General features: G+C 43.6%; 1 protein-coding gene across 6 annotated transcripts in view; it reads left to right on the top strand.

Moving 5' to 3' along the window:
• Positions 1-24,263, top strand: part of LDLRAD4 (low density lipoprotein receptor class A domain containing 4) — a 433,421-nt gene that overhangs the window by 26,400 nt on the left and 382,758 nt on the right. For 3 of the 6 annotated variants that reach the window (XM_077778119.1, XM_077778108.1, XM_077778114.1), the window contains exon 1: positions 2,117-2,270. The exons of the other annotated variants lie outside the window; for them this stretch is intronic. The gene's annotated coding sequence lies outside the window, so the exon portion shown is untranslated. Of the gene's footprint in view, positions 1-2,116; positions 2,271-24,263 lie in introns of those variants that run through there. 6 annotated transcript variants of the gene reach the window in all.

The following is a 24,263-nucleotide window of genomic DNA, read 5'->3' as shown; positions in this document are numbered from 1 at the left end:
CCCCCCCCCCCCCCCCCCCCGGGTTGACTGGACCACAGTTCATTGGCTTGAGTGGGCAGGGTTCTGCGTGATCCATGGTGATAGAATTCCTCTGTTTATCTGTCTTGGAAAACTGGCCTCCAGAGATGAACTGTAGAGTGAGCTGAGTCAGAGGCTGTCTACTGCCATTGCAACATTTAGCTGGTTTACCTGGAGGACCTGGTGGTCTGCACTCCTGATGTTCTGTTAGTCACAGGTAGAAATGAGAGAACATGTGCACTTAGTAATCTCGGGGTTAAATAGTCTTGCAGGTAGATCACAAGATCTAAAACCCGAGATTTTAAAAAAAATTGGTTGATTTTTTTTCCCCCAAAAGTCTACAATGCCTTTTTATCTACAAGCACTTTAAAAATTGTTTCCTAACAGAAAATGTATATTTATCCCACACAGATACAGTAATGGCATGCTAAGGACAAAAAGACCAGGGTAAACGGAAGACCTTTAAACATCATAATTTGGAACACACCCGTTCTCACCAGCCAGTCTGTTAAATTCCAACCTGGCTAGCTTTTAGATGCCAGGAAGTAGTTGGTATTATGGGTTACATTTTCAAGGTGGCTGTAGGATTTTAAAATGCATATCCCTCCCCTTTCTATCACTAAGCCCTTGCTTTTTTTTCCTTTTTTAACTTTCCATCAATTACCTTGCAATAATTGTTGATTTATGGAAGAGTTGCAAAGAAGGTGCAGAGAGTTCCTACTCTTCACCCAGCTTCCCCTAATATTTACATTTTGCATAACCACCGCATACTTATCACGTTAACATTGTGATAATTTGATCATGTATCAAATTAACATTGGTACAGAACTGCTAACTAATACCACAGACTTGATTTGGATTTCACTAGCTTTTCTACTAAAGTCCTTTTTCTGTTCTTGGATCCAATCCAATATGCCACATTACATTTAGCCACTGCTCTTTTTTATTCTTTAAACAATTTTATTTTTAACTTTTTATTATCGTAAAATTTCAAACTCTCGAAAAGTAGAGAACAAGAAAGTGAGCCTGAATTGGTCATTACCCATTCTCAGCCATGAACAGCATATGGCTAATCACACTCTGTCACCACCAAATCTCATTTTCTGTTGAGTAAGTTGTCCTTAAATGGGTCATTGTGATCCTTGGCAGTGCCCTTCCCACGTGTGTACCCATGACCTGTGGAGTCTCGCCTGGCATGGTCATGTGGTTTCTTCTTAACGTTCTAGAGTTGCTACTGCACGCACCTTTAAATGCAGACTGGCCCTGATCTTTTTCCTGCTTTTCGCCACAATTTCCAAGAAGAATGCTCCACATGCAAGGAATATGGAGTAAGATTTGTTGGAGAAGTCTAGCTGGAGCCTGTATTTGTCACTTCTGGTTTGTGCTTGTTATTCATTGTGACCCAGCATGACCTCAAGAAAAGGTCCATTTTGCTTGAGATGTGTGATAAGAGCCAGGCTAAAGGGCAAGGTCTCACAGAACAATGGCCTTACTTCCATATTACACCTTTCCCAGGTGCCCTGGATCCTTACGTCTCCCCTTGGATACTGATAGGTTGAAGAGTTACCCCTTGGTGCAGATGTACTCCTTGCTGGTGGCAGAGCTATCTTTCTTGTACTTTCTCCCAGTTATTGGCTGGCGCTGGGCAGTCATTACCTCATTAGGCGTTATCTGGTAATTGTTGAATGAATGAATGAATGGCCACCCAACTACTAATAAGATTTATGGGTTTCACTGCTCAGCTACTTCACACCAAGGTGTTAATAGCTGTTAGTAGTTTCAGAATTGACCTCTTGAGATTATTTACATTGTAAGGAGATGGTGTCTTGAGAAAAAATTGCTTAATCCAAATGTGGAATTTCTGGCCTTTGGCCTCCAATGGGGGAGGCTAGGATGACTTCCTTAACTGGTCTTCAAAACAAGTGTATTGTTTTGGCTTCTATGAAAACTCAACTCTGGTGACTAACTGATACAAATTGAAAAGAATGTTATTTTTGTGGTTGCATAGAAACGATTATCCAAGGGAACTTGGGTCTTCCAGTGAGAGACAGTGTGATTTGGAAGTCTCCTCATATTGGAGACTGTAAATGATTTTCTAATGAAAAGTGGACATCATTGCTGAAGCTCAAATTCAAGTCTGCGTTCATACCTTCAACAGTTGTTCACTGTTTGCATTCTGTCCAGTGTAGCCAGGTACTGGGGACCCAAGGGGGTCTACAGCAGCCCTGGTCTGACCTGGTGACCGACCTCAGGTAGCCTTTGATACACATGAGGCATGCTTCCCGTAGCCATTGCTAAGATTATTACAATTATGAATAGAAACCCAAGACCGATGACGGGGTTGCCACTGTAGTTACTCGATTGGGAGTTGGTGGGTGCCCCTCGTAGCATTAAGCACAGGGACTGCTGTAGATGTGGGTGACAAGGTCCAACTTTTGCACTTAGTCATATTAAGAATTAGAAATTCATTACAGGTAGATAGTGATGCATTTTTCGTGTACCTGTGACATACAGCTGTGATACTGTATCTCTGTGGTGTCACATAGTGTCCTCATGGGAATTGGTCCACACTTAACAGAGTACAATCTCAGAGATGACACGTGTGGCAAATATCTGAATATATAATGTGTAAAGGCTGTTGAAAAATGTGGAGAAGTCGGTGTGAGAATCTAGATGCCATTGGCTGATATTACAAGTAAGGCTTACATGAAACATTTAGAAGCAGCCTCGTTTGCCCTTTTCCTTCCGTGTCCACGGTACTGTCTGCAGAGGGATATTGGAACCCGGGCCCTGTTCTAGTTTAGTATCTGTATAGCCTTGTTGGCTTATCTTCTATTTTGTATCTGGGCATTCTGCTTGTTTTCCAAACCACTGCCCGCACCACGGGGCCTCAGAGAACAGACGGCACAAGACAAACGCGTGCTAGTGTGGAAGCTGGGGCAGCCAGAGGGTCCAGGGTCCACGCCTGCCTGCTCCTGGCACACCCCCGCTCCCACCCCCGCTCCCAGGTCTGAGTGATTTCTGGCTGGTGTGGGCTCCTGATGCAGGATCAGACTGCTGGCTGTCCCAGGGGAGCCCTGAGTGGCGAGTGTTGGATGCCTTTGGTCTTGATGCATTGTCAGCGCGGAGAGGCACCACAGGAGAGAAGTGGAGGGAGCTGCTGAGGACACAGGAAATGGGCAGCAGGAGCCAGAGCCTCCAGATGACCAGAGACAGTTGTTGTGAAGGGGGCCTGATGCTTTTTTGTATGCTGCCATTCTTTTTTTTTTTTTTTTAATGTTTTATTTATTTCTGAGAGAGAGAGGCAGCGTGGGCAGGGGAGGGTCAGAGAAAGAGGGAGACCCAGAATCCGAAGCAGGCTCCAGGCTCTAAGCTAGCTGTCAGCACAGAGCCCGACGTGGGGCTTGAACCCTTGAACCGTGAGATCATGACCTGAGCTGAAGTCGGACACTTAGCCGACTGAGCCACCAGGTGCCTCTGTATACTGCCATTCTTAGCATGAACATGCTGAAGCAGTTTACTGAAGGGTGTCATTTGCTTTGTTTTTGTTTTTTTTTTTTTTTTAGAGAGAGATGTGAGAATCTGGGAAGAGTAATATTTTAAAAATCCTTTTTTTCTTTTCTTTTCCCCCTACTATTTGATGAAATTTCTAAGCCTGCAGGTAAACTAGCATTAGATTGGCTAATAAGTCTTTCTAATGACTGATTTAATACCAGCAGGCAAGACTCCTTTTGGGATTGATTATGGCACATGATGCTAATGGGGGTTAATTTGTAAAGGGAGGTACAGTGTGTGTTACCTTGTGAATTCTGCACATAAGAGAGGGAAAGAGAGAATGAAAGAAGGAATGTATTCAATGGAAACAGAAAAAGCTGGAATTCAAGATAGTCTTTTTGATATTAAAGTTCTAACGATCAGGGTCTATGATATTTTCATTTTTTCTCTGTGGTAACAGACACAGGCTCTCTTGATTGGGCCCAGAGCCCTTGACCCTCTACACTCAGGTGTCGCTGACCATGAGACCTTTGAGTGAATTTCTGACAACCTTCTACTAACTCAGTGAGCTCAGCCTGACCTCACAGAGCTGCCTGTAAAGTGGAGAGAATGTAGGGATCAAGCAGTCCTGTGAATAGATGTAGACTCGCCTCTGGGAGAGCTAGTGAGGACAAGCATGAGAGAGAGGCTCCCTGGTTTCCCGGGGTGGCTGGGATTTCTGGAGGTGGGAGAAGAGCCAGCCCAGAACAGGTGCTCACATCAGAGGCAGGGGAACAGACTCCACAGCTGGGAATGGAAAACAGCATGGACAGCGGCTGCAGCAGGCCGGGATAGGGGTTCCCGCAGGAAGCCTGAGGGTTTCCTTTGCTGAGACCGTGGGATCTTGTAGGCTTTGGGAAGTCAGTGGAGTGCTGGAAGCTGCAGGATGGCAGGCTCCATTCACCTGGTTGCAGTGTGGAGCGTGGACAGGGGTATGGAGGGTCTCCCCTTGCACGGTCCGGGAAGACTGGGTACAGACACAGCAATGGCTGCTTTGAGGCTGCTCAGCTGATCTGGGGGCATAGCTGGGCATAAAAATACAGGTATAGTGTTTGCCCTTACACATACATCATCCACTATTGTATTCCTGAAAAAACTCCACTGTTTATGAAAGTGGGGTTCCGAATATAGGGGTCAGGGACGGCTTTAGCAGTTAGGTGATATTTGAGGAGGGACCCAAGGGAGTGGTCCATGTGAGTATTTAGGACAATTTCCAGGCAGAGAGAACTTTGTACAAAGGCCTTGAGCAAGGCCTCAATGTGACTGAAGAGGAGCAAGGGGAGGGGAGTGTGAGAGGAGGGAGGGCAGATGTGCATGTGTGTGCATGGTCCTGGAGGGCTCTAGTGAAAGGGTGCCATTCCAGGCACGGAGCAGAGCAGCGTCTTGGCTTAGATTCATGAGGATCTCTCCGGAGCGAAGTGGGTGATGGCGCAGGACGCTGTTTCAGTATCAGGTCTCTGGAGAGGATGGTTTCCCAGACCAGGGTGGACCAGGTGGACAGAAGGAATCAGGGCTTGGAAGGGTGGGGTTTTGAGGATTTGCTGAGGGCTGAGAAAGACAAGGGAGCTTCAGAGCTTTTGGTTGAGCAACTGGAGTTGTATTTTATTAGGATGGGGGAAGATCAAGGAAGGAGCCGTTTTGACTCTTGTTTTTCGTAAGAAGACCATTTTTTATAATAAAAATGTAATAATTACTAGTAGAGGTATTTTGGCTTACTTTTATTACTGTGGTTTTTTTTTCTTATTTCTGCGTAATCTTTGTGCTCAATAACCTTTTATTTATTTTTATTTTAAAAATTATTTAATTTTTTTTACAGAAAGAGTGCATGCCTGCGCACGAGTGGAGGAAGGGCAGAGAGAGAGGGAGAGAGAAAAATCTTAAGCCCAGACGTGGTGCTCGATCTCACAACCCTGAGACAGATCATGACTTGAGCCAAAATCAGGAGTCAGATGCTGAACTGACCAAGCCACCCAGGCGTCCTTCGATAACCTTTTAGAAAACAGTGTGCTACTTACTTAGGACATTATGAGTGTTAATTGTTGTCCAGAAATCAAATGGAATTTCTTTGTTTTTTTTTTTAATGTTTTGTTCATTTCTAGGAGAGAGAGAGAGAGAGAGACAGCGTGAGCAGGGGAGGGTCAGAGAGAGAGGGAGTGACAGACTCCAAAACAGGTTCCAGGCTCCGAGCCTGCAGCCAGCACAGAGCCTGACGCGGGGCTCGAACCCACGAACCGCGATATCATGACCTAAGCGAAAGTCGGACGCCTAACCGACTAAGCCACTCAGGTGCCCCGAAATGGAATTTCTTTGTAAGATTCAGTTTAAAGCACTTGGATTCTCCAGGGGAAGGGATGCTGTGCATACACCAGCTTTTAATGCTCTTCTATTCTATCAAAAATTAGAGCAGTGATTGTATATAGTTGACAGGACTTAGATCCGTGAACCTCCTGAATCAGGTGGTGGGAACTTTGGGTGAATCTAAATCAGTTTGCTAACTTTAAAAACATTCTCCTGTATTTGAGGTAGGTCCTACCTATGCTGGGAATAGAAATCACTCATCTTTTAAGTTAGAGTTACTTTTCTGGCTCTGTTATCTGAGTTACCTCCTGTGATCCTGGTTAGAAATGCAGGCTCTCAGCCCTGCCCCTGACCTGCAAGTCAGAATCTACCTTTTAACAAGATCTCTGGGGGGATTTGGGCACCTTAAAGTTTGAGAAGCACTGAGTGAGAACAATTGTATGTGTTTCTGAAGCCTTCTGGCTTTCGGGGTCAGTGTTTCATCAGGGCTGCTGGGTTTCAATCCAGAGCTGGTGTGAACAGGGTCGAGTTACAGAACACCCCCAAACAGTATCTCCAGCAGTCTGGCGCCCTGTGGACGCTTTCTTAGGGGGACTTTTGCAAACGAGCCCCCTGGTAAGCTGGTGTGCGTTCTAGCATGCAATAGAGAGCCTTCTCTTTTCTATGGAGACGGTCAAGGGGGTGGGGGTTGAGTGAGTGGAGGGGGCAAGTCCAGGTGTCTGGGCATCATTTAGTGCACCAGTGCTGCAGGTGCACTTGGTGGGGTGAAAGGAAATTCATTCTGCTGAAATGAAATAGCTGTTTGCTGCACTTATTTGGAAAACATTGCCCATAGATCCCAGAACTGTTTGGTGCATTTTCCTTAAACATTTCTCTTGTCAGAATGATGAGAAAATTGCCTGTGTGGGAACTCTGAGAAGTGCAAATTTGTTAATACCTCCTTTGACAATGGTTTGTATTCAGAGCTGTTTATGAGCTGTCACAAATCATTTCCAGTTAAAAATGTGCTGCCGTGAAATCAAGTAGTGGTGGAAGAGTCTGGGAGGATATGCATGGCTTCATGGCCCCGGCTCAAGAAGGGCCCAAGCATGTATGCTGTGGGTCTGGTTTTTAAATTGGTGGAATTGGATTGTGGAGGATGAAAATGGCCTGGTTCCTGTGGAAAAGCCCTGCTTTGAAAATTGTCTCCATTTAAATGATCTTCAGAAGCCTAATATTAAGGCATAAAGTTGAGATTTAGCCATTCTCTCAATGGGTAGCATACAGAGGAATTCAATGCCTCACCTTTTGTTCCTTTATGTTAGTGTTTGTCAGACTCAGGGGAGGTGCTGTTCTCAGTGTTCTCGTCACTGGAGGCAGATGCTTTCCTCCTGATAATGGCGCATTTGCCCTGAGCCAGCTGTCCTACCCCATCCACCTTGTGCTCATGGCAGACATTTGAAAGATGGTTGTCCAGGGTTCAGAGTGTAGCCTGTGGCCTCAAGTTGTGAGAAACTAAATGATCTGGTGGGGTATTTTATTGTGGGTCTGGATGCTTTAGAGCAGCTGTTCTCAACTGGAGGCAATTTTGTCTCCCAGGGGACATTTGAAAATGTCTGGAGACAAGTTTGGTTATCATAACTGAGAGGCAGGAGGTGCTACTGGCATCAAGTGTGTAGAGACCAGGAATCCTGGAAATGTCCTACAACACACCTGACAGCTCCCCCAATAAAGAATCATCCAGCCCCAGTTCCAGTGGTGCTGCTGAGGTCGAGAAACCCTGCTTTAGAGTGAATGGCAGTTTTGACAAGTAGAAAATGGTGGGTGACGATTAGAACATATCTATTGGTCAGATAGTGGTTGAAAAGATGTCAGCAATCCAATGTCAGCTTCTATTCCTTTTTTATTTGTTTACTTAATATCCAGAAAAGAAATTTCATTGTCACTGTTCCAAATCCATTTTTTTTCTAACCAGGACAGATAGTTGCAAACTGCCGAGGTCCAAATGGCAGATCCTTTTATCAGAGGTAGCCCTGCTTCTCTTCTGTGCTTCCAGAACATTTTGCTTGACAATGAAGAGGCACACCTCTAAAGGCATAGTAAGGGTTTTCTTTTTAAACTCTTGGTTTGTTTTAATCAGGGAATTCTATGAAGTTCTTTCCTGTTAGCATTAAAATGGAATCTGGTGGTAAGATAGCCATTGGGACAATAGAGAAAACACTGGAAATGTGATACATTTTCTTGAAGACTTTATGGTCACTGAATTTGGATGTGTACTTAATATTTTGCTTTCATGACTTCCAATTCAAGTCTCTTTAAACAATTGTGTACAAATGACTAGAGGGAAGTCCAGGGGATGGAATAACCTGTCACCTGTACACTGAAGGTCTAATCTCGTTTCATAATTGCCCTTCCTTCTTTTACCAGGTCCCTTAAAAGCTTTTGTGATCTGATTATATCTTATAGAAGCTTGTAGTTAATAAATATGTTGTTTATTAATTCGGTATTTAGGCCAATAGTATGTCTTTCTAGCTTGTTACTAAGGCCATGGTTCAGTCTCTCATGGTGCAGATTTCCTCTTTTCCTGGCTAGGTTACCGATAATGGTCAAGTGAGGCAGAGAAAGGCTTATGCCCAAAAAAGTGGACTTTTAACCTCTTTAAAACGAAGTCTTCCCTGAAAATGCCCTCTACTGGGGCATTTCATAATTTTAATCCAGAATTGACTGGGCTGCTGCCATACATAACTGGACCCAATGCAATGGCACACCAGTGAGTCCTGGGGCAGGTTACAGCTTATCATCTTTTGCTCATTTCAGGATGACAGCATGTTCCTGAAACAAACTCTGTTGTTAGAGACGGCTGTTTTTTTGTAGCACTTATGCAACTTCACATGTCTGAAATGAAAGGTGAATTTGCATAGTTTGTGGCTACCTCCTCATTTCTAAGTGACTTCTGGGTAGAGTGAGTTTTAAATGCTAAAACATCACACAGGTGAAGCTCTTGCAGAGGTACTAAGGTACTAAATAAACCACTAGCCTGGAATGTTGTGTTATATAGATTATTAGATGGCATTGATTCATATTCTTCCAATTATTTCTTTAGCTTGTTTTCTGATTTTATTTGTCTTTTTATGTTTCTATCATCTATCTTTATATATTTTCTATCATCTTTATCAACCATATCTACCTATCTGCTTGCCTATCATATCTATTTATCTTTATTATCTGTTTCTGTCTATCCATCCATTTGTATATTTGTCGGCCTATCTATCATCTATATCTATTTCTACTTATCATTCCTATGTATCAACCACCCGTCTATCATCTATATTATTTAGCTATAATATCTGTCTATCCATCCATCTTGCTAAAAAACTCAAGGAGCATGCATTCTACCTTTCTCTTAAAGAGAAAAGGCTATAACTTTATTTTCAAATAATTTCCTAAGAGCACATACTGCTTTTTATCAAAGGTCATTGCTTTAACCTACTGATTTTCTGGTACCAGCTCTTGTGGGGCAGCTTTGGAAATACACACTTTGCTGCCTTGAGCTTCTTTCTGGCCAAGACCGCAAACACGTTCTCTCATAACAGATAGCTCCCTTGACATGGTACCTTCTCTGGGTTTTCAGCAGCCCTTTCGGGAGTTCCAAAGCCTTTCTTTGCCTTAGGAACCTAACTGGAGAAGATTATCTTTTATATGGTATCATGAACAACTAAAATGTAGGAGGGCACTTTTCAAATCTCTCTCTAATATGTTCTGACAATAGCTGAGTAGTATTGGCTTTATATGAACTTGGCCAAATTTGTTCATGTTTGGTGTGAATGGGGGCATAATACAATTAGGGGGGAATGGTGAGATTCTAAAGTATAGCGTTTCTGTGACTCAATCAATTCTTCCCTTTTTCATATTATGTTATTTGTTGTTGCTATTCTTTCCTCCACTATTTCCTTCTCTCCTTGCAGATGTCTTTTTTTCTAGGACTTGTCTTTTCTGACCTTCTGTCTAATAGACGTTATAGCCACCTACACCCATCCAACCTTGAATTCCTTCTGCTATGTTACTTGATTAAAGGAGCCATCCTTGGTTTGAACCTCTCTGGGGACGGGGAGTCCATCACCACTGAACGCAGCCCATTTTGAGGATGTTACCGCAGCTGGAACGCTGCTAGACCGGATTGAAATGTGCCTCCTCCTGGCCTCCCCTGGCCTATGATTCAGAGCAGAGTTTGCTTTTTGTTCATGTTGGCAGATATTTGAAGACACTTCTGATGCCCTGTCGGGTCTCCTTCTCTTCCAGGTTGGATGGCTCCACTTGCTTTCACCAGTCCTTCTCTGGCGTACTGACCATCCTTCTGTGTTCCTCCTCTAGACGAGGGCGTGCTCACCAAACGGTGGTAGGGCTGCTTTCCAGAGCCCAGCTACAGTGCACTGTGTCCTAGTGTGGTAGGCTTGGCGAGGTGAGCAGAGCACTGCAGGAGGAGATGGGGGCATCCAGTCCTGGCACCAGTGAACAGTAAAACTCTGTCCCCACATTCCATTTACTGGTAGAAAAACAGACCAGTGGGTTCTTGCTGTTCTGCTTACTAGATGATAGATTTTTCTTCATATTGTTTACCAAGAAAGAATGTGGTTTTGCAGCCAAGGACTTGGATTCCTGGTTCCTGGTAAACGGTTGTTAGAGCACTCTGAGTCTCTTCATTTATAGAAAGATAATTTCAAGAAAATGCCCTGCCTGCGACAGGATAGATTTTAACAACTATTTGTAAAAATCCCAGTTCATTTCACACTGTGGGCTAAGAATCCTTGCTGTTGGTTTCAACCTCTGACCTTGGGAACTTTTGGGGATTGTTCTGGCAGCTGTTTCCCAAAGGCAACCCTGATAAGGTCCACAGAGCTAGTGAGAAGCCCACCTGGGAAATGAACCTGCAGGTAAGAACTTCGGCAGTGTTGGTAGAAAGTACAGTATTTCTGTCATCCTTTTGAATTTCAGAGACTGGCTTCAAGATTTTTAAAGGCCTCATCGGTACTGAAAACTGACAAGACTTATGGCTTAGTAGGCTGGTGGGATCACTTCAGGCCTAAATGCACAGCCTGTGCTGTGCATTAGGAAGGGAATGGTGGTGGGGGCTGTGGAGGCAGGAGTGCACATGCAGCCTGGCTTGGGAGAGAGCAAAGCAGACGTAAGGAAATGGGGGTGATGCCATGGGGACGGCATGGCTCCCAGTGAGTTTTGTACATGGGAACTGAAGTCTGAACAGTGTCCGTGCGGTGCCCTCCTGAGCGCCGTAAGCCAGCCTTCCACCTCTGGTCTCACGGATCTCATGGATCTCACAGCACCCTGGCAAGGCCAACAAGGGCACCAGGCGAAGGACTAAGGCTCACGGAGGCAGGAACTGGCCAGGAGAGAGGTGGTGACATGTGGTGGTACCTCACCCCACTTGCCGGTTCAAATCCCAGCTCTGCCCATTCCTAAGTGTATGATCTTGCATGAGTCAGTCAAACTGCCTGTGCCTCATTTTCCTGCCTCTAAGAGGAAGATGATGGTAGGGGCGCCTGGGTGGCTTAGTCAGTTAAGCGTCCGACTTTCACTTAGGTCATGATCTACCGGTTCGTGGGTTCGAGCCCCGCGTCGGGCTCTGTGCTGACTGCCAGCTCAGAGCCTGGAGCCTATTTTGGAGTCTGTATCTCCCTCTCTCTCTGACCCTCCCCTGCTCACGCTGTCTCTCTCTCTCTCTCTCCTAGAAATAAATAAAAATATTAAAAAAAAAAAAGAGGAAGATGATGGTAATAGCATTACCCACTTCATGGAGTTCTTATAAAGATTTCAAGAGTTAATAATGTAAAGTGCTTAAAACATGCCTGGCATATCCTAAGTGTTATGATTATAAGTGAGGACACAGGTCCACCTGACTGTATTAGCTCTTTTTCTGTCTGAAGGTCATTATTGAGTTATAGCTGAACTTTAGCTTCCCCAACTCTGGAGTAAGTCCTTGAGGTGTTGTTGCATGCAGGATACCCCAGTGAGCAGTTTGTAGGGTGCTATAATGGCGACAGTGAGGGACATGTGACCGTGTCCCTCCTGGGACAGATCAGACCCCATTCTTCCCTTTCCAGGCTCACTGCTGTTGCTTGGTTGGATGCCATTTCAAACAGCAGTGGTGGGAGGGGGACAAACATGGCTGTCAGTGGCCCTGTACAACCAAGGGCCATAGGACCTGACAGTCCTGTCAGATGACTGCTCCATGTTAAGTGGCCAGAGGAAGGACAGGGCCTGGAGATGTAGACTTTGGATGGCTTCCCAGCTCCCTGGAGTCACATCTTCAGAGTGGGCCTTGTTGCTGTTTTAAAAAGAAATATCCAGAACAGGAGACACACCCATATTTAATGATGAGTGTAAAAACATTTTATAAAGCCAGAAATCAATTTTGAAGCATTTGCTATTGTTCAATTATACAGCATCCCTTATGAGTATAGCTAATTAAGAATGGACTTTTTTTCCCTCGTAAATATCTTGAGCATAGTAACTTAAGGTAAATAGTATTCTTGGGCAGAGAAGCACTTACCATGTGTTTTGTATTAGACAGTGTTCTGTGTTTCCTTTCTGTTCAAAATCATGATGAGAATTAAGTAGTGTTTCATACTTTTCTCTGCAAATGGCTGTTCTTTGGATTGTGTCAAGTAATTTCTCTATAGCCTTTTCCTTCTTCCAAGACTTTGAATCTGGATTGATTTTTTGTTTATAAAGCTTTCCAAGATGCATTACTGAAAAATATAGTGGAAGAATGTATCTGAAGAAAGCACATGGATGCATTTCACAACTGTGCTGTTTCATAAAAGCATTTAAATACAATCTTCCTGAATCTGGAAGACTCCAAGCTGGCTTATAAACAGACTTGAGTGTTTCAAGGTTGAGGCAGACATTGGCACGTTTATCTGTACGATGATATAAAAGATCTCTTTTGCCTGATTTAAAGCTAGTTACCCAGGCCAGAAATGGACTTGTTCTGGCTCCCCACCTTCCTCTTCACATCCAACCTCTGTATCACCAATTCCTGTGATTTTACTTCTCAGTATTTTTTCACACGGCTTTCCGCCTTCCTACATATAGTTACTACCTTGGATTCTTCATGTTTCCTGCGTAGACTTCTGCAGCAGCCTCTGGACAGATTGCTCCCCCTATGACTTCTGGTTTTCTCTCCCCTCCTGTGTTCTCCCCCTGCACTTTAGAACAAGGGTCTCAGATGAGGGCTTCTTAAAATGCAGTTTCTGATTGGCAGGAGTGGAGCCTGAGACTTTGCATTTCTCACCTGTTCCCAGGGGATGTGGATGCTCCTGGTCTGGGACCCTCTCTGAGAATCACCACTGTAGTTAACCTGGTCCGCACAACAGACCTGTCACTGCCTTGCTTCCAAAGGCAAAGTGGCCACTGGTTCACAGTGGCCTGATCTGGTCTCTGAGTACAGGCCCCTCTCCCATTGCTGCCTGTTTAATCCTATTTCTCTAGTTAGACACCTTGTAGACCTTCCTGGATCCTTTGCTCGGAATGCCGCCTCCTCTGTTGTACAGCATGGATGTCAGTGGGAGAGGTGAACACTTTTTTGGGCTCCTTTTAACTTTTTAAGACACAGAACAGGACTGAATTGTTCCATGGCACTCCCAAGCAAGGCATGCCACATGTCTTATTTTTCTAGAGCAATTAGATCTCATTTGAGCCCTGACTCCCCAGGAAAGGTAAGATGGCTTCTATCAGTCATTTGGTGGTGGGGTGTGCCCCCCAGGACTCACCGCTCCCCAGCCCGCTGTGTTAGTGGTGGGTCCTGTTTGCTTGGCATTCAGGCACACTAAGCTACTCAGTTCTTCTTCTATACACATCAGTTTAATTTGGGTTTAGACCTGTTTTTCAAATGTTGGTATGTTTGAGAATTGCGGGGTGCGGGGTGAAGCTCATAAAAAATACAGATTCCCATGACTCTGCCCCAAGAGATTATTGACTCAGAAAGAGAGGTGGTGCCCAGGAGTATGTCTTGTAATAAGAATGTCAGGCACTTTTATAGTTGTTCTGAGTAGCACTTGCCCTGGTCCCTCCTGCCTTTTCCTGTTAGATCCAGAAACACAAAAGGCTATTTTACTACAAATCATTGGATCATTCAGCCACCCAGCTTGAGACTCAGGACTGGACCATGGACTCCTTGAGGTCAGGGCACAGGCTGTACTCTTCCTGCATGGAGCCTCTTGACTCGAACTCCAGATTGATGTAGACAGGCATGGTCTTGGAGACAAGTATACACCATAGACAGAGGGAGGCACCAAACTCAGGGGTTTGCTTTTAGCCTTTTTTCCCCCCGGGTATGATGCTCCCATGTCCAGAGGCAGGAGGATTCTGAGGGTCTCCAGTGGCTGTCTTCTCCAGTTCTGGGCATGGCTGAGAATGAGTTGCTTCTTAATTGGCCAAAGGATCATCTCAGATCAAAGGAAAGCTGCTGAAGTGGTGTTCGTATTAAGATGGCAGCCGGTGATAGCTTTTACGTGGAAGGAAGGGAGCTGCTTTATGTATATATATATATATATATATATATATAAACTCTATATGTGTGTGTGTGTATATATATATATAGTTTATTTATTTTTGAGACAGAGCATGAGTGGGGAGGGGCAGAGAGAGAGGGAGACATATAATCTTAAACAGGCTCAAAGCTCTGAGCTGCCAGCACAGAACCCGATGCGGGGCTCAAACCCGCGAACCACAAGATTGTGGCCTGAGCCTAAGTCGGACACTTAACCGACTGAGCCACTCAGGCGCTCCGGAAGGGAGTTGCTTTAAAGGGAGCCCAGCTCTGAAGTCCTGGCTGGCCTCCCGCTCCTGTCCCCCGAGGCTGGGCCCCCCCCCGCNCTCCTGTCCCCCGAGCCTTGTCCCCACCCCGCCCCTCAGAGTTGCCTTCAGGGTGTTAGCTACAGTTTTCATCACAACCTCAAAGGGTGGTGAGTCACTGACTTGGTGTAGAATTGAAATGAACAACAGAATTCTGAGTAAGAGCAATTCTAAAAGTTGCAATTTTTATGTTCCAGTGAGATTGAAAATCTGTTAACTGAATGATAGGTCTGCATTCACATGGAATCTCTTCCCATAACAACATCATTGTCTGAGTTCAGCGCTAGCTCCTGGTTAGATTCAACCGGGGATCTGTTGCAAGGCCTGGGCAGGGGGGAGGCTGGTAAAAATATTGTCAGATGGCAATTCTGAATTATGAAGAAGACGTCTGAAGTCACTGTGTACCAGTCTTCAGTTATACCTGTATTTGCAAAGTGTACTTTTACTTGGAAGGCCCAAATAATTAACTGAATTAGAAACAATTGTTGCATGTGAGTTATGCACTTTTATTTATTATATATTTTTTATTTTAATTGTTTAATGTTTCATTTATTTTTGATAGAAAGAGAGATAGACAGACAGCAGATAGTATGTAAATGAGGTAGGAGCAGAGAGGGAGAGGGAGACACAGAATGTGAAGCAGGCTCCAGGCTCTGAACTGTCAACACAGAGCCCTACGCAGGGCTCAACTCACGAACCATGAGCTCATGACCTGAGCTGAAGTGGGATGCTCAACTGACTGAGACACCCAGGTGCCCTTAGAGTCATGCACTTTTAAAGTATCAGAGAAATGTCTGTTACTTTGGAAGACTTGGACTTGAAGTGACTAAGTGCCCGTGCACGTGTGTGTTTGTGTATGGTTTGTTTTTGGTGTGTGTGCACAGGCCTACAATGTTAATAGTTACCAGAAGAATGGTCTGTCTTAATTATTTTGAAATCAGCAGCATCATTTCCACCTGTCACATGTTGTAGTAGGATCTGAGAAGAATGCGGACAGTTTTATCAGGATTGTGAAGTTTTGCAGGGGAATAGCCTCTGCAGACTCACATGCACTGCATGCCTGAGACGAGCCGTTTTCACTCAGATCTAGCTCCTACAGCACACAGCTGAATTAGCCTCACTTCAGATGCATCCGCAGCTCGGCTGCTTGTTCATCCTCACCTTTTGCTTCCCTGGGAGTTTGAAGCAGAGATAGTGGAGCCTCACTCAGACTGGTGGAGGCCAGAGGTGGGCCCGCCCACTGGCACGCACTGCCCAACCTTGTCTGGCAGCTTCCCTGGGGCCTGTGGTCACAGGGAACAGGTTGCCTTGCCAGGAGGACTAACGCAGACTGTGAGTCCTTAACTGTCCTTCCTGAGCTTTGATTTAAGTAGTGTTCAGACCAGTGCATTCTCTCATCAAGCTTTAATTCTTATACTTTTCAAGAGGTGCATGCAGAGAGATTTTTCCAAGGCCAGGACCACAGTGTTGTACTGATTTCTTTTGTTTTCATATCACGTGGCAGGATGTTTTGTTTTCTCTGTTGATGTCTGGGTTGCAGACAGTGCTGACTCTGCTTTTTCTGAATCCCTTTGCTCTCCGGTGCCTCAGTTTCCTCCTTCCTCTCCCATTTGGACCTTTGAGTCTCGCTTTCTCCTCTTGACCCTGATCTCTTCACCTTTCCCCTCTACCTCCTGTCTGGCAAGCTATTGTAATTGGGCAGTTGGCCAGTCACATTGTGTTAAGTTCTTGTGGTTGTAAGTATTTTCCTTTTCACAAAAATTCCAGTTTTGGATTTCCCAGCTGTTTTGATTCTGGTTAAGTAGGACTTATTCCATCTGAGGATCTGAAAAACATGGTGCCAATTGGTCTTTACATACATATCTGAGTTTGCTTTTGAAGACACCAAGGAAGGGAGAGAGATTTTCATAAGTCAGCAGATGGCAAAATGGTATGCTTTCGAAATCACTCTTCTGTCTAGTACTTAGCAGCTGGAGCAGAGGCATGCAGTGCATCCTGCCCTGGCTTGATTTTCCCCCGTAATATAATGTTGCTACACCAAAGTCACTTCATGCTTTTTCCTTTAAAAATTTTTTTTTGTTTTATTTATTTCTGAGAGAGAGAGAGAGGGAGAAAGAGAGCATGATTAGGGGAGGTTCAGAGACAGAGGGAGATACAGAATCTGAAACAGGCTCCAGGCTCTGAGCTGGCAGTCAGCACAGAGCCCGACGCGGGGCTCAGACCCACGAACCGTGAGAACATGACCTGAGCCGAAGTCGGACGCTTAACCAACTGAGCCACCCAGGTGCCCCCCTGCTTTTTCCTTTTAAGTGTCCCTTTGTCTTACCTATGTCGTTAATTTTAGATTATACTGCTCTCTTAAAGGCTAAAGTAGTGCACAGAGTAAAATCTTAACATTTTTAGAAGCTATACAGCATTATATTGTAAATGTGTAAAAATTCTTAACAAAGTCAGTGGTTTGGAAGGATTTCCATGAGAACTCGTTTGGCTAAAAGGTAGTGAATTCCTTAAAATAACTAAACATTGGCTTATAACAAGGTCATTGTTTGGCAATGTCCACATTTGAAAAACTTTCCAGAGCCAAGCGGAGGAAACGATTCTGAGACAATGTAGCGATTTAAAAAATAAAGAAAATAAATTAACATTTGTATTATTTGCCAACTACTGCTTTCTTTTCTTCCAACTTTTTACCTCAATGCTGAATAAATAGGACCATGTGAAGAATTAGATTAACTTTACCTTTTTTATTTTTTTATTACTGAAATTGGTTTTGCAGAAGTGGAAATTTGGCAGCAAGTATGGAAAGTAGCAAATCAGTTTACAGTGTTCTGTGCTTCTTAGTTTAATGAAATCCACAAGAATGAGGAAAGGCTGCATGCCTTCAAATAAGACTCTAGGTAAAAAGTGTAGATTTTGCCTTTTCTGGAATTTTATTTTTACCCTTATTAATTCAGTAACATGTAGAACAGCATGTCTGGACTTTAGTTGGTTAATAGTGACCTCCGAATGGGTGGAATTTCAATTCCCAATAGTTATTTTTTGACGATTTGATGGAGCAAAGGGTGGGAAATATTTTCTAAGAATGGTGTATAATGAAGAGGAATATGGTAATTTAAAAACAACAGCAGGGGTGCCTGGCTGTTTGAGTCGGTAGAGCATATGATTCTTGATCTTGAGGTTGTGAGCTTGAGCCTCTCATTGGGTGTAGAGATTACTTAAAAATAAGATCTTAAAAAAATAAAGACAACAATGCTGACCTAATGGAATATAAGCAATTGGCTGATGTTCTGAACTTGACCTCTAATGATGTAGTAGAAGCATGTATGTACTTTCAATTAAAACGTCTAATTAACTTGGGAATGTTTGGAGCATCTGTGTTCCTTTCAAATAAAATACGGTAGGTGGACATTTTTTTGTTTGAATGATGGTTTTCATCATCAATGTACGTTTTCCAGCCAGCTGAAGCCGTAGCCAGCCTGTTAGACATAGTGTGGGTAACTTTTAGCGTATCAAAGTTGATAGTATGTGGGTTACTTCCAAATAGATGTTCTCTTTGCACCTGTGGATGGTCATAGGCTTCTGTAGGAGGCCTGGTCCTGCTTTCCAAGTCAATTTCCTCTGTGCATTTCTTTAACTCCCTCACTTCATTCTTCCCAGGTGGCCCTTTCTATTACCACCACTGATGGGTTGCCATCACCTGAAGCCCACATTAAAATGCTTGTCGAGGGGCGCCTGGGTGGCTTAGTCGGTTAAGCGTCCGACTTTCGCTTAGGTCATGATCTCGCGGTTCGTGGGTTCGAGCCCCGCGTCGGGCTCTGTGCTGACTGCCAGCTCAGAGCCTGGAGCCTATTTCGGAGTCTGTGTCTCCCTCTCTCTCTAACCCTCCCCTGTTCACACTGTCCCTCTTTCTCTCTCCTAGAAATAAATTTTAAAAAGAATGCTTGTGGATATCACCTAAACACCCATGTTCATGGCAGGTGCTGTCTGCTGAGGGGTTTGCTGTGTATTTGATGTATTTTTTAAAGTATTTATTTATTTTTAATGTTTATTACTCATCTTTGAGGGAGAGAGCACAAATGGGAGAGGGACAGAAAAAGAGAGGGAGACACAGAATCTGAAGTAGGTTCCAGGCTTTGAGCTGTCAGCTCAGAGCCCGACATGGGGCTTGAGCCTACAAACCTTGAGATCATGATCTGAGCTGAAGTCAGATGCTTAAACAACTGAGCCACCCAGGTGCCCCTGATGTAGTGGTTTTTAATGTTCATTTATTTATTCAGAGAGGGAGAACGAGCAAGAACAGGGGAGGGGCAGAGAGAGAGGGAGAGAGAATTCCAAACAGGCTGTGCACTGTAAATGCAGAGCCTGATGCAGGGCTAGATCTCATGAACCATGAGGTAATGACCTGAATCAAAATCAAGAGTCAGATGGTTACCCAACTGAGCCACTTAAGTGCCCATGCTATGTATTTGAACATATATTATTAGGGGGGCTAAGGAGAGCTATCTAGATCTGTAAATAACCCAGTGCTGTTTAGTGCTATGTTAGTGGACCACTGTATTGACATCCCCTTGGGAGCTTGTTGGAAATAAAGAATCTTGGGGCTCACTGCAGACCTTCTGAGTTTGAATCTGCCCTATTCTGGAATGCAAAGTAGTGCTTATATTGGTCCTAGTTTATTTATTAAAATTTTTTTAACGTTTATTCATTTTTGAGAGACAGAGCATGAGTCAGGGAGGGGCAGACACACACACACACACACACACACACACACACACACACACACACACAGAGAATCCAAAGCAGGCCCCAGGCTCTTTTTCATCAGCATAGAGCCCCATGTGGGGCTCGAACTCACTGACTGAGATCATGACCTGAGCTGAAGTCAGACACTTAACCGACTTTCTGTTAATTAATGATCATTTACAAGCTTATCAAAGCACTGGGAACCAAGGACAGAGATCCTTTAGCAACAGAATGTGTTTTTATTAAGTTATTTCAGAATACTGGAGACTTTGACAAGTTCATGTACAGGTAGTGCAGATGGGTTTTCTGTTTGCCTCCAGCAGAGACCAGGTAGCTCCTTTCTGCTTTCTGGTTAGTCCTGAGTCTTGTAGGACTGTGCTGTGAAGGATCATCGTTTAGGACACTCTAATGTCTTAATAGTAGACTGACTAGAGTTTGTTCTTCTCTGCAATTTGTGAGGGTAAGTGGACAAAGTAGGGGACAGGTGATGTGACAAATGTGAGGTAATTAATTAATAGTTATTAATCAGTTAAGTGCTTTAATTACTTAAGTGCCTAGACTAGTGTTTTAGCACTGGAGGTCACAACTCATTGGCAGGTTATGAAATCATTTCAGTAGGTCATGCCAGCATTCAAAAACTGATGGGCAATAGAAGAGAAGATAGAATGTAGTTCACATAACAAGGCTAAGTAGTGTTTTTAGAAACTTAAAGAAAAGTGATACATGTGTTATACATTTGTATATAAAGGTATTTAATGTCACAACTCAGTGTATGTATATATGTATATGCATTCTCATGTATATGTATGTGTATAGATGTATGTATATATATGTGTGTATATATACACATAAATAAATATATTGTTTTAAAAGTGTTTGAAAGCACAAAATGACTAGTATCACAGGTGAGTTATAGAGGAAGTATTAAGAAGATATAACCTATGGAGTTTTATAGAGGAGAAAGACCAAACATAGAGGTTTATCATTGGCTTGGTTTACCAAAATGATAAATAAATATCTAGTTATCAATGAAGAGGAAACATTCTGCCATTTAGAAATACTAGGAAATATAGGGTGTTATGCTTTTTAAACCATTGTAGGTATAGAGCTGTCATAATACCATCGATAGATATAAATATTAAAAATCTAATGAGGTATAGTCAAGACTAAAATGATTTTGGGCTTCATTTGATTTTCACTGTTGATTGATACAACTTTCGGATCTTCTGTATTTTTGGTGTTCTCATGGTAAACGCTCAGGATGTATGCGTGTAAAGGATGGAGAGACATCCTTTGAGCCCACTGAGTGTTCATTTCCAGGTTCCAGGCAAGTACTCTTGGTGACTTAGTGTACTGAAGAAGACCTTAGCTATCACTGAAGGTTGAGGATTCTAGTTTTTGCCTTTTCTCAACCTTCTTCCTGTTCCTATGTCTTTGGCCTCAGCACAGGGCTTGGCATATTTAACATCTGGGAAGCTCTTGTTGAATGAATGCATGACACTTTCAGTAGCTGTTCATTTTTCTTGAGTAAATGCCAAGTCCTTACAATTGCCTGCAAGCTCTTGTGACCCTCCATTGCCTCTCTGACCTCATCTCCTGATACTTTTGCCCTCATTCACTCTATCTGGCCACGCTGCTTCTTCGTTCTTGAACCCCTTTCTGAAATGATCTTTCTCAAACATCCATGTGTCCAACTCCGTTACCCCTTTCCAGCCTTGGCTTAGATACTGTCTTCTCACGGAGCATCCTCTGGCAGTTTCCTTCTAGCTGTACTGGCTCTCCTCCGTTGTGCTCTGCCCTTGCCTTTCTACACAGCCCTTACCATTCCTGAGCAAACTACTTAATTTACTTGTTAAGAAGGTTTATCATTCAACTCTCCACTCTTGTTCTGCTCACCGATGTGCCAAGTGCCTGGAATCGTGTCTGGTACTTGGTGAGTACTCATACAGCTTGCTGGCAGATGGCATGATTGAATGAGTTTGAGTGTGGAGTTTGACATACTTGGGTTTCTTCTTTCCACCTCACATGACATGGTGACTTCTCTGGTCTTCTGGAATTTAGCATGGCTCCCTCATGGTGCTAGGGATTTAGTGCATAAAAAAGCTTTCGACAGAGAATTAGGTCTATATTTAATGTTAAATATTAATAGAGGTCAATAAAATATTGAGAACAATTTTTATCTTTGGCATAATAAAACTAGTCTTACATTTTACTATAACAGCACAGACTTATTTATGTTTGTCCTGTTTTCCATATACACTTTAGAATTTCAGACAAATAACGATTTGGGTCCTTTTTATTTTTTGATGAAATGTGGTAGAAAAGTTGGGACATAATAGGTCTCCAAAAATATTGCTGCCTCACCAGCCTGGGACTGAGTCTATTGTGGCTCCTGAGAAGTCCTGGCTGTGCCCTCCCACTGTGCCAGTCTTTGGGGGTCAGGACTCTAATCTGCCAGTGTGGTTCCACAGTATTCACATTTGTTTCTGCCTGTGGAGTGTTCACAGGAAGTGACCAAAAGGGTCTGAAAGAAGTGTGCTTATTGGTGAATGACTTGTTGCTGTTTCCAAACAGAATCATAAATTCTGAGTTTGAAGATAATATTATAACAAAAACACATCTGAGTTTTTGAAGGAATTCCCAAGAACAAAGCATATTCATTTTTTGATACCTCAGTTGTGCTTTATTTCTTATTATAACCACTTGCTTTGATTTCCCTGGATCTGCTAGTAGGATGGAATAGGGCTCAGCTCCTAGCTTTGCCTCTTGATAGTTGTATGACCCTGGACAAATCACCTAATTCTTTAGACTCTGGTTGTCTCATCTGTCAACCGGGGATACTAATGACATCAACACACGGTTGCTGTGAGGATTAAATGAGATAACATACATAACATGCCACATGGTGGGAGGCATTGAGCAAAGGTTAAATGAATGTTAGCTTGGAGCCCCTGGGTGGCTCAGTTGGTTGAGCGTCTGACTTCGGCTCAGGTCATGATCTCACGGTTTGTGGGTTCGAGCCCCGCGTTGGGCTCTGTGCTGACAGCTAGCTCAGAGCCTGGAGACTGTTTTGGATTCTGTGTCTCCCTCTCTCTCTAACCCTTCCCTGTTCATGCTGTCTCTGTTTCAGAAATAAATAAAACATTAAAAAAATTTTAAATAAAAAAATAAATGAATGTTAGCTTTATTGTTACTATTACTACCTAGAAATGAATGACCGAGACGCCTGAGTATCTTTATCTATTTAGTTTTTTCTTGGTATAGCTAATTAATTATCCAAACAGGAGGTCAAAAAGGCCAGAGAACAGAACACTTGGGCCAGAACCCAGAATCCTGGGTATGTAGAGCTGTTTCTTGAAGGGCGTGCCTTGCTGTCAGGCATGTTGAAGCCCCATGTTGAAGTGCTGTGTGGTAGGATATGTGGGTTATTTGGATATTTATCTTTATAATGTCAGTGACAACTGCTCTTTCTTATGGGGTAGGCTCTGTGATAAGCAGATGCCAGTGGCATGGTGGGGGAAGCAAGAGACCCAGGTCTTTGCCTCCGGGACTTGACCAATCGGCGTGACTTGGTCATATACTCTTTACCTCCTGTGCTCCTTGGTTCCTTTTTCCCTTGCACAAAGGGATAGGGCTTGAACTCATCAAGTATGAGAGCTTGTAAGATGTGAAAGGTAGGAGTTTGCCTCAAGTCTTCCTCTGAGGCTGCTATTCTGGGGAATGCCAGATATGAGATACAGGTATGGTTGGGGGTTCTGTGGGGCGGAGAGGAAGGAAGTAGATTGTATTAAAAACCCAGAAATTGTGACGCTTGTTTTTAAGAGCTGGTATTCTCATGGAGGAGTCCTGAGTAAACATGAGGAAGGGTATATGCAGACAGCCCAGGAACACTGAAAACTGAGTGAGGAGGACTATGGTGGGTGAGGTAAACCAGGGGGACTTTTGGATAAAGGTACTTCTGTTATGAGTCATATGTATTAGCATCCAGTTTTCTCTGATCAGAAGCAATGCGGCTCTATCATTTGACTGTATTAATACTTATGATCAAATACTAAGGCCCCTACAGTCTCTCTTAACACTGTGCAGTGACCGGCAAGGTAAACAGCCTCATCTTCATTCGTTAGCTTTTGTGTCTCAGGGCTGACGTGATTTGCCCCGGGTCATGCAAGCAGTAAGTGGTGGATCTGGATTTGAACTCAGGGCAGGCTGTACCTGTGGCTCTTTTACTCTGCCAGCCCATGTGCTCATGGAGTTCCTGCAATAGTGACTGGAGTGTTTGATTCCTGTTTTGGTTTGTAACAGATATGGTAACGTCTCCATTTGGATGTGAGAGTGTATGCTTTAAATGGTGTAATTTGACCCGGAGAATTTCTTCCAGGATGCTTGAGAAATGAGACAGTACTTCATTGCTTAAGAAGCAAAAGAGGAGCTTGATATCTCCCAATCATTATCAAGTTGTTCATTACTTTACAGTATTTTGTGATCTTTTATGGAGGTGTCGGCCTTTGTCTCTTTCCCCTTGAGTTTGGAAATACCTAGGAAAGGTCATTGTTGGATTTGTATGTCACTTTAAAGAAATCATCCCCTTTGTTGTTCTTTTTGTTTTTATTTATTTGTTTGTTTATGTATTTATTTATTTATTTTGTTGTTGTTTCTTTAAGAGGCGCATGCTAGTGTTGTTACAAAGTTTTTTCACCTTTTGTGCTTCGGAACATTTGGTGCTGCCTTTATGGATTCCGTGGCACCCCTTCGTAAGATTTTCCAAGCGCACTCAGCGCATGCACGCATGCGTGCCTACTAGTGTGCGCGCGCGCTCATGT

The sequence above is a fragment of the Crocuta crocuta genome, unplaced genomic scaffold (assembly GCF_008692635.1).
Source record: "Crocuta crocuta isolate KB4526 unplaced genomic scaffold, BGI_CrCroc_1.0 scaffold26, whole genome shotgun sequence".
Lineage (NCBI taxonomy): Eukaryota > Metazoa > Chordata > Mammalia > Carnivora > Hyaenidae > Crocuta > Crocuta crocuta.
The sequence above is the reverse complement of the archived record's forward strand: the minus strand, read 5'-3'. Positions and strand labels throughout refer to the sequence as shown.